Source organism: Bos javanicus, chromosome 14, assembly GCF_032452875.1.
Source record: "Bos javanicus breed banteng chromosome 14, ARS-OSU_banteng_1.0, whole genome shotgun sequence".
Lineage (NCBI taxonomy): Eukaryota > Metazoa > Chordata > Mammalia > Artiodactyla > Bovidae > Bos > Bos javanicus.
In genome coordinates this window covers 14,851,624-14,862,712 of record NC_083881.1, presented here as the reverse complement: position 1 = coordinate 14,862,712, position 11,089 = coordinate 14,851,624, and the positions used below count along the sequence as shown (strand labels likewise).

At 46.7% G+C, this 11,089-nt stretch overlaps 1 long non-coding RNA gene across 1 annotated transcript; it reads left to right on the top strand.

Moving 5' to 3' along the window:
• The first annotated feature begins 734 nt into the window (after nt 1-734).
• LOC133260360 (uncharacterized) lies at nt 735-9,799 on the top strand. The gene is made up of 2 exons (XR_009740784.1): nt 735-2,187; nt 3,113-9,799. It is a non-coding gene; the product is annotated as an uncharacterized LOC133260360 (long non-coding RNA).
• Nucleotides 9,800-11,089: the final 1,290 nt, after the last annotated feature.

Sequence of the window (11,089 nt, the reverse complement as noted above, 5' to 3'; positions counted from 1 at the left end):
CATGATCCAGGACAAAGCTTGGTACAAAAGCAGGTGATAAATCACACTTGGTGTGGACTGGGAGCAGGCTGGAGGCCCTGACAGAAGATTGGCTTTTGCTGAGAGTTGACTTTAAGTCTGATCTCCGTTGTGGCTCAGATGGTAAAGAATCTGCATGAAATGTAGGAGACACCAGTTCGATCCTTGGGTCAGGAATATCCCCTGGAGGAGGAAATGGAAACCCACTCTAGCATTCTTGCCTAGAAACTCCCATGGACAGAGGAGCCTGGGCTATAACCCATGGGGCCACAAAGAGTCAGACATGGATGCAACGACTAACACTTTCCCTTTTTCACTGATCTTCATCGTGCCTTTGCTGTGTGATCTTGGGCAAGTGACTTGACTTCTCTGGGATCCAGGACCTTCATCCAGAAAATGAAGGCCTGTAGCACTCAGCTCCCAGGTTTGTTATGAGGATCGAGCATATTTGTGAAGTTATTTTGTAACTGATAAACAGTTGTACTTACACGAATTATGATCAGTTGAAGACAAGATGGGGGGGCGGGGGCGTGCAGTTCAAGAGCTTGGCACCAGTAAATTGTGAAGGCCAGTGTCCCACGGGAGTGTGAATGCATTTGATTGGTGGGAGCATCATTAGAAGGGCTTCTCACGAGGCTTCTGGACCAGGACAACTATTTTCTGGCTGTGGTCACCCTGGTATGCTGGTTTCGCAGCAGCTCTTGGTCCTCTGTGGGCGTGTCTTGGAGATACTGTTTGTACGAGAAATAGTGTTGGTTCTGAGCTTGCTTTGTGTGCATTCATAAACTAGTCCTTACAGAAAAACATGTGATCCTGGGGCTTGGCAGAAGACATGCTGGTCTGGTGAGTGTGGGTCAGGGCGTTGGTGTAGGTGTGAACCCCAAACTGTGTTGTCCATTCATTCAGCAAATAGATTTATCAAGCCACTGCTATGTTCTGGTCACTATGCTGGTGTGTTGGGGGTACAGCAGGAAGCCCTGCCCCTTCTGGGACCACATTCCAATGGAGGATAAGGTGATAAATAAATGTGATGAAGGATGATAAAGCAAAATGAGAAAATGGAGTGGCACTGAGGCATGGATTCCGACTTAGAATCTTGAGAGATCTGGGGTAAAGGCAGGGGTAACAGGCAATGCAAAGGCCCTGAGGTAGAAGAAAGAGAGAGGAGAGAGAGGAAGAAGAAGGGGAGGAGACTGGGGGAGGAAGAGACTGGAGGTAAAGTGAGAGAACTCAGAGAGGTGGTGGGGACATGGGAGGCCAGGTCATGCAGGGCTTTGTAGGCCAATGGAAAATTCAAGTCCAGTGACTCCTTATATGTAAAGTGAGGGCTTGGACTAGGCAAGGAGTTTTCAACTCTAAAATGTCTGGCTTTAAAAAGCACCAGTGGAAAAAAAAAATGTACCAGTGCCCAGGCCCCACCTAGCATCTCTGGAGACCGAGCCTGAGTTTATTACTTCCCCCCGACTGCCCCCACAACCCCCACAGCCCCACCTCCACCCCAGGTGACTTTGTAGGCAGCCAGAATCAAAAACCACTGGACCAAAATGCCTTCAGGGCCAGCAGGAAGAGCTTCCGATGGGGACACCTCCCTCCCTTCTGTCCCTCTGGGCATCCTCCTTAGGCTGAGACCAGCTCCAGCCTCTGCCAGCAGCCTGCCTCCCCATCAAGCATCCTGATCTGCGGGAAGAGAAGATGAGCCATGTCTAGGCCTTCTTCCTATCCAGGGACCCGGGGACCAGAGGGCACAAGGCAGCGGCCACCCTTGGCCCCGGGAGATTTTGTTTACTGTGCACATTTCACTTCTACAGGGCCCACAGCTGCGATCTTGCCTCATCGCAGTTGCCAGCAATGGGGGGCGGGCTTCACCCCGCCTGCTAGTCTCCCAAGTTCCTCTTTTGGGCATGTGCCTGCCCCTCCGTGTTCCCGTGGCTGCGTGGAAGTGGACCGAGGCCCAGAGGGTGACTAAGAGGGGAAGCCCCTGCGCCGAGGCTCCCAGCGGCTCCTGGATTGCGTAAGGGCTATTTTTGAGGCAATTGCAGACCATCTGATGAATCATAGCAAACACACATGGCCCTGGCGGTGGGGACAATCCTTCCTCATGAAGCTGTGGAAAGCGGAGCTTCTCAAAATGAATCAGCAGCAGCTGAACCCCACGTCCGTGGGAGGAGGGTAAGGCTGCGAATTACACGTTTCCAAAGCATAGGGGTGCGGCCTCTGGGGGCCTGGGAGTGGGGGCTGCAGGAACCCAGGTCTGTGGCTTCCTCTGAACTCCAAGGGTCCCCCTCGCCCACCTGAGTCCGCCCTGGAGCCCAGGGCTCTCCATCATGGAACATAGTCCTTGCACTTACCAAGGAGTTGAAGACTAGAAAATCTGAGGATGTGCTAGGGTAACTGGTTGATGGCAATACCCAGGCTTTGGATCTAGAAACCCCAGAGGCCTCCCCTTGACTGGGTGACTGATGAGAGAAGTTCTTGACCGTAAGGAGCAGGCTCAGACCACTCTGGAGATGGGGAGGCCCTTGTTTCCCCAAAGCTCAGAGGAGTGTGAGCTGAGGGGCAGAGTTGTGTGGTGATGGGGACCTCAGATTCTGAGATTAGATAATACTGGATTCCAATATCTTGATTTGGTGCCCATGTCCAGATATAGCTGAGACTCAGCTTTATCATTTGTAAAATCAGGAAATACTATCTGCCTGGAAAGACTGTCATTAAGAACACATGAAAATTGGATGAGGCAGCGCATATAGATGCTAAGAACTCAGACTGTAAAACCTGGAGTTTCAGCCCTTGCTCTGCTACTGTGTGTCCTTAAGCAGGTACTCAACTCTTCTGTTCCCCAGTTTCCTCGTCTTTAAGGAATGGGGATGATAGGATAATAGCATCTTTCTCAGATAATTGATAAATAAGCCAATACAGGTAAAATTGAAAGAAGGATGCCTGGTATGTAATGAGTTCTAAATAAGTGCTAGCTATTATTATATAAATGGTTATCATAGCACATAGCACATTATCATAGATTTTTTTTTTTATTGCCAGAGTGCAAGAAAGTATAGCTGTCATTCATTATCATCATTACTTTTTTCTTTTTTTAAAGAGAGCTGAAGTGGTTTTGGATAAAAGCTGGGGCCTGAAGGGGCACTGGAGAGAGGAAAACCTGAAGTCAGGAACAAACAATCCTAAACTTAGTATGGAACCACAAAAGACCCTGAAGTCAGAGCAATATTGAGAAAGAAGAACAAAGCTGGAGGCATCGTGCTCCCTGATCTCCAACTATATTACAAGGCTATAGTGACTAAAGCAGTATGGTAATTAATGTTAAAATAGATACATAGATTCATGGAACAGAATAGAGGGCACAGGAATAAACCCATGCATACATGGCCAATAAATTTATGACATAGGAGCCAAAGATATACAATGGGGAAAAGACAGTCTTTTCAATAAGTGATTTTTGAAAAAATGGATGGCCACATGCAAAAGAATGGAACTGGAGCACTCTCTTACACCTATTTTAACCTTACAAAAATTAACTCAAAATGGATTAAAGATTTGAATGTCTAAGACCCAAAGCCATAAAATTCCTAGAAGCAAGCATGGGGTGAGCTGCTTTGAAATAGGTCTTGGTGATAATTGTTTGAGTCTGACTCTAAACGCAAAAGCAACAAAAGGAAAAATAAACAAGTGGGACTATATCAACTTAAAAGTTTCTGTGCAGGAAAGGAAATTATCAACAAAATGAAAAGGCAGCCTATGGAATGGGAGAAAGTAATTGCAAATCATATATCTGATAAGGGGCTAGTAAGCAAAATACATAAAGAACTCATACAACTCAATAGGAAAACCCCAAACAATCCAGTTAAAAAATGGTCAAAGGCCCTGAATAGACATTTTCCCAAAGACATACGATGGCCACAGATACACGAAGATGCTCAACATCACTAATTATCAGGAAAATGCAAAACAAAACCACAGTGAGATATCACTTTGCATCTACTAGAATGGCTATTATCAAGAAGATAAGAAGTAAGTGTTGGGGAGGACATAGAGAAAAGGGAACCCTAGTATACCATTGGTGGGAATGTAAGCTGGTGTAAACACTATGGAAAACAATATGGAGGTTCCTAAAAAAATTAAATATAGAACTACAATATGATCCAGCAATTCCACTTCAAGGTATTTATCTGAAGGAAATAAAAATACTAATTTTAAAAGATATATGCACTCCCATGCTTATTGCAGCATTATTTATAATAGCCAAGATGAAAACAAACCGTGTCCATTGATGGATAAGTGGATAGAGAATATGTCACACACACACACAGGAATATTATTCAGCCATAAAAAGAATGAAATTTTGTTATTTGCAACACCATGGATGGACCTCGAGGGCATTATAAGAGAAATATGTCAGACAATGAATGACAAATACTAAATGATCTTTCTTATATATTTAAAAAACAAATAAAACCTAAAACAAACCAAGCTCAAAAACACAGATCGGTGGTTGTAAAAGGTGAGTGGTGAGAGAAATGGGTGAACTATTTTTTTTTAGTGTTAGCTTACATTAAATTTAAAAAATCTAAAGTCAGGAAGACTTTGGAATTCAGATTTTGGGATTCCTTTATAATTTTGCAGGCTTCCCATGTAGCTCATGGAGAAGGCGATGGCACCCCACTCCAGTACTCTTGCCTGGAGAATCCCATGGACGGAGGAGCCTGGTGGGCTGCGGTCCATGGGGTCGCGGGGAGTCAGACACGACTGAGCGACTTCACTTTCCCTTTTCACTGTCATGCATTGGAGAAGGAAATGGCAATCCACTCCAGTGTTCTTGCCTGGAGAATCCCAGGGACGGGGGAGCCTGGTGGGCTGCCGTCTATGGGGTCACACAGAGTCGAACACGACTGAAGTGACTTAGCAGCAGCAGTAGCATATAGCTCAGTCAGTAAAGCATCTGCCAACAATGCAGGAAACCTGGGTTGAATTCCTGGGTGGGGAAGTTCCCCTGGAGAGGGAAATGGCAACCCACTCCAGTATTCTTGCCTGGAGAATCCCACGAACAGAGGAGCCTGGCAGGCTACAGTTTATGGAATCGCAAGAGTTGGACATGACTTAGCGCTATCTTCTTCTTCTTATAATTTTGCTTGCTTTTGTTCAAAGCAGAGGGAGATGGTGATTAGCTGGACAGTGGGAGAAAGACAAGGGAGAGGTCTGCCTTGAGTTCCAGGGTGGACCCTGTATATCTTGCTGTAAAGATGGAACAGCTTCAGAGAGAACCCATCCATACTGTGCAGAGAAGAGCATAAAGCTACTTCAGCAGTCCTACCAGCCCCCCGGCAGAATTGGCCACTGAGGTTCAGATGAGAGTTTCCACTCATACGTTTGTCAGAACAATGTGCAATCCTGGGCAATGGCTGAAAATTCAAGAGGTTTTCTGTGGTTGCTGCTGGTGCTCATGTTCCCTTACAGATATGCTGTTTGTAGGGTTCGAGGTTCTGGTTTGTAACTCCTGTGCAAAAGCCTGACAGCTGGGTTTGAGGTTAACCTAGTTTCTGTAACTAAAATGTCCTAATAGAATAGTTCCCACTCTGGGATGCAAATCTGCATCACATGAAAAGCTTTTAAAAATAATGGCACTTGGGCCCCATGCCAGACCAATCGAATCTGAATGGCCATGAGTAGGTCCAGGCATTGTATGGTTTAAAAGCTCCCCGGGTGGTTCCAATGTGCATTGAGGGTTGAAAAGTCACTGTTCCAGTCCATCTGCTGCTCTGAATTGATTTTTTTCCTGCTTCCTTTCATCTTGAATTACCTGCCCCTCCCTACCCCACCCCACCCCATCTCAGTCCGTTCCATTTTTTCCCTTTTATGTTCCACTCCACTCCACTTTATTTCACTGTGATCCATTCTATTTGAATGCATTCCAATGAGATTGATTGGCTGAATGATTCAATTATACAAAAAATATTTACAGAAGGCCCACTGTATATCTGATGCTTGACTAGGAAGGGCAGACAACAGCAGGAAGCAGGAAGGGACAAAGTTCCTGCTGCCGTGGAATTAGAAAGAGAAATAAACCAATAAATAGAGGATGTTTCCCTGGTGGCTTAGACAGTAAAGCATCTGCCTACAATGCAGGAGACCTGGGTTCAATCCCTGGGTGGAGAAGATCTCCTGGAGAAGGAAATGGCAACCCACTCCAGTATTCTTGCCTGGAAAATCCCATGGATGGAGGAACCTGGTAGGCTACAGTCCATGGTGTCCCAAAGAGTCAGACACGACTGAGCAACTTCACTTTCACTTCACTTTGTTGTTCAGTCACTCATTCGTGTCTGACTCTTTGCAACTCCATGGACTGCAGCAAGCCAGGCTTCCCTGTCTTTCACTGTCTCCTGGAGCTTGCTCAGACTCATGTCCCTTGAGTCAATGATGCCATCCAACCATCTCATTCTCTGTCATCCCCTTCTCCTGCCCTCAGTCTTTCCCAGCATCGGGGTTTTTTCCAATGAGTCGGCCCTTCAATCAGGTGGCCAAAGTACTGGAGCTTCAGCTTCAGCTTCAGCATCAGTCCTTCCAATGAATATTCAGAATTGGTTTCCTTTCAGATTGACTGATTTGATCTCCTTGCAGTCCAAGGGACTCTCAAGAGTCTTCTCCAGCACCACATTTCGAAAGCATCAGTCCTTCAGCGCTCAGCCTTCTTTATGGTCCAGCTCTCACATCTGTACATGACTACTGGAAAAACCATAGCTTTGATTAATGAAACTTTGTTGGCAAAGTGATGGCTCTGCTTTTTAATACTCTGTCTAGGTTTGTCATAGCTTTTCTTCCAAGGGACAAGAGTCTCTTAATTTCATGGCTTCAGTCACTGTCCTCAGTGCTTTTATTTACAGATGGAAATTAGAAAAATAAACTAGGGAAGAAGGTGTGGGAGTGATGGCTGGTCAGAGAAGGTGACATTTGAGCAGGGACCTGAATGAAATGAGGGAGCTGCCATAGGTTATAGAATGTTCTGGAAAAAGAAAAGAAATGTGGGCCTGAGAGGGGAGCACCTTCCATTCCAGTTCATTCTATCTGCACATTACATTCCATCCTTTCATTTATTGTCCACCCCGTTCCATTCCTTTAAATGCTCCCCTAGTTTATTATTTCAGTCCTCACTTGTTTCTTTTGGCTTGGTTTAACCAACTGGGTTACTAGTCAATATCAGGTAACAGGTAGAGATGCAATGACTGCTAATTTGGAGATTGGCCAGTGGAGATGTCGCTGTCTCACTGGGGGCTCAGCTCATGTCTAGACAGATGTTCTGCCTGACCACCTGGTTCAGGTTTAGAAAGCAATTAGAAATTGGTTGCCTCAGATACACTTGCCCAAATATAGCCCTGCTGATCTCATGGATTTTTTGTTTCATGATATATTCCAAATATAGGTCCTTAAGTAGACATCATAAACCTATCTGGATTCAAAATGCATGCCCTTATCTCACTTTCTTACATGCCACAGTGTCTGAAATTGCCTTCTTCGGGTCATTTAGTAGGGGTCCTTCTAGAGATGAGCAAGTTTAATGGGGTTCAGGGGTCCAATTATTCTGTTAGGGTCCTTTGGGGTCATGTATAGACTGGGATCTTGAGGGAATGGGACATAGGGCAGGTGTATTAGTCTTCTCAGGCAATCATAACAGAATACCATAGACTGGATGACTTAAACAGCACACTTAATTCTCACAGATCTGGAGGCTGGAATTCCAGGATCAAGGAGCTGGCAGACATGGTATCTGGTGAGGGCTCTCTTTCTGGCTTTTGATGGTTGCCCACTCACTGTGTCATCATATGGTAGGAAGAGAGACAGAGCTCTGATCTCTTCAACTCTTCTTATAAGCACATTAAGCCCATTAAAGAGGCCTGATAACTTCGTGTAAACCTACTTACTTCTCAGAGATCTCACCTCCAAATACCATCACACTGGGGATTAGGATTTCAACACATGAATTTTGAGGGAAACAGACATTCAGTCCATAACAAAAGGCAAGGTTTGATTAGAGAGGAGAAGAAAGAGCTGCTGCTGCTGCTGAGTCGCTTCAGTCGTGTCCGACTCTGTGCGACCCCATAGACGGCAGCCCACCAGGCTCCCCGTCCCTGGGATTCTCCAGGCAAGAACACTGGAGTAGGTTGCCATTTCCTTCTCCAATGCGTGAAAGTGAAGTCGCTCAGTTGTGTCTGACCCTCAGTGACCCCATGGACTGCAGCCTTCCAGGCTCCTCCATCCATGGGATTTTCCAGGCAAGAGTACTAGAGTGGGGTGCCATTGCCTTCTCCAGAAGAAAGAGCTAAGACCTGGTAAAGCAGGGGTTATATTCCAGGGGAGTGTGAGGGCCCTGAGGCTGTGGACATGGAGTGGACAGGGAAGGCCAAGGCCACACATGGTACCTCAGTGTTCTACTGAGGGCCAGGCTGAGGTCTTGTGTGGCCGTTTTAAGACAAGTCTGCCAACTCATTGATATACATCCCATTGAGAGGTGAGGTTGATGTTTCTCTCTGCGCCATAGCTTAAATCTGAGTTGGTCTTAGTGACTCACTTGTAAGTGGTAGAGGTTTTGCCACATGATTTTCAAAGCTAGGTCCTAAAAGCCCATGGAGCTTCTGCCTGGTTCTCTTGGGTCACTTGCTCCGGAGGAAGCCAGTTTGGGCATGTAGAAAGCCTGAGACCACGGTGGTGGAGAGGTACATCTGAGCATCTGGACAAAAACCAGCCTCAACTATCAGCTCTCTTGGACTGAGACTGGATGTTACTGAGCCACCTGGGAGATCCAACCCCACTGAGCCTTCTGATGAACGCAGCCCCAGCCATCATTGACTCCAATCTCACGAGGGATCCCAATCAGGAGCTGCCTGGTCAAGTCCCTGTCAGATTCTCAGTCCGTGGAAACACAGAATTTTATCTCGGTCCACAAAGTAAAATGGCAGTTCTTTTACACCACTGAGTGTTGAGGTAATTTATTTCCCAGCAGTAGTAACCAGAGCATCTCGCCAGCTCTTTGTGGCCCACGATGATGGACCAAAAATCCAGAAAAATGACAATGGCAGCACAGAGCAGGCTGCCCCAGGTAGCTGGAGGGGAGAGAGGAGAATAAAAAGGAACTTATATAAAAAAGGAGTTTATGGACTGGGAAGTGATTTTAGAGATTATCTTGTCTGACATTCTTCCTTTGAGAAACAGGGGAAGTGACTTGCCCCAGGTCACCAGGAATGTACTGAGCGATCTAAGGACTGGAAACCAGATCCCCACATCCAGACTCCTACTTTCCGTCTTCAGATTTTCTGGGTCAGTACAGGACTTTGAGTATAAGGGAGTGGTAAGGTGGTTGATTCTGGCTTCCCTGCGGTGAGTTTGTACATACTCAGATGCTCAGGCATGTCTGACTCTTTGTGACCCCATGGACTGTAGCCCACCAGCCTCCTCTGTCCATGGAATTTTCCAAACAAGACTACTTGGGTGGGTTGCCATTTCCTGTTCCAGGGTAAGTTGCCTCAGGATTGAACCTGAGCCTCCTGCATCTCCTGAATTGGCAGGCGGATTCTTTCCCATTGAGCCACCCGGGAAGCCCAGTGTGAGTTTGGGTGTGACTAAATGAAACACCACCCTAGATCTCCCTGGAAGTGACTCTTCTTGGAATTCTATTGCCCAGAATGTCCCCCTTCACCCATCCCCGCATATCTGGATCTTCCCCAAGTCATCTTCATTTTGATGCACTCAATGACCTAATAAATAAATATGTATAAGTCACTTTTTATATGCCAAGAGCTGTATTGGGGTCTGGGACTTGCTTGTGGAGCAAGAAAAACATGGCCGCTGTCCTCAGGAGCCACCCTGACCTCCCCACTTGGGAAAAAGCAGCTCATATCTGAAACTCCAGACCCGGTATCTTCGCTCTGCGTAGGACATCACCCCTCTGTGTAATAACTGGATTTGTGACTCATCTCTGGAATCGAAGCTCCTCCGGGACAGCATTAGTGCCGATTTGTAGATGTCGCTTCTAAAGCATGTGGCTCGACACCTGACCCAGATGCTCTGGCTGCTCTGGAAGGTCGTGAGTCCTCCGTCACTACAAGCGTGTGGGAGGGAGGACTCGGGGGCCAGAGGGTTAGACTGGGGAGCCTCATCCCTCTGGCAGAGAGTCTCAGGTCTTCACGTGACACTGCGGTGACACCTGCCATTTACTGAATGCTCTCACTGTGTCCTGGTGTGGTGCTGCAGGGTTCATATCCATTTAATCCTTACATCCAGGAGGTGGTATTATTTTAATGCCACACCTGCCCCAGCTGGGAGGTTGTTCCATCAGCCGGACCTCTCATTATTTTAGGATATGTTGATTCATTTATTTCCACTCTTGAAGCACAAACACGTTGACGTGTTTCCAAAATTGGATGCAGGGCAGGTGGTTGTAACAGGAGCCACAGGATGAGGGAAGAGTAGAGAGGACAGTTCTTACTCTGCCTTTTCAGGTTGTGGGACACAGAACATCAGAGCAAGCAGAGTCTCTTTAGATGTCACCTAATCCAGCCCCTTAATTTTATAGATGAGGAAGCTGAGGTCCAAGAGGGGAAGGGAAGCCAGATGGACCCAGACTGGTCCCTTTCCTGGAGCTGGGTTCTGCTGGCAAATGAAGGGGCACAGGCTGCTGTTGTTAATAAAGGGGTCTTCACACAAGGTCTCCCTACACCTCTAGAGGAAGCAAGGTTCAGGGCAAGGCAATTATGCTGCAGTCTGCTAGTCACACACAAACCACAGCCTCATGCAAGAAGGAACAGGACTGGGCTTTCCAAACCAATGCGAGTTAGGCTCCTGCAGCCAAAGCAGGGGGCAGAGTCATGGAAAAGATCCACAGTTCTTAGTCAGACTAGAAATATGTTGTCAATGCCCCTCATTGGCACGCTCAGCCCATTTGGAGCCAGAACTTCAAGATGAGAGCAGTGGGGAGCTTTTTCCTGGGCTGCTGTTGGCAAGGCACATGGGCAAGTCACAGGAAGAACTGGCCCCCAAATAAGTAAGACCATGTTGCCTAGACTTGAACAAG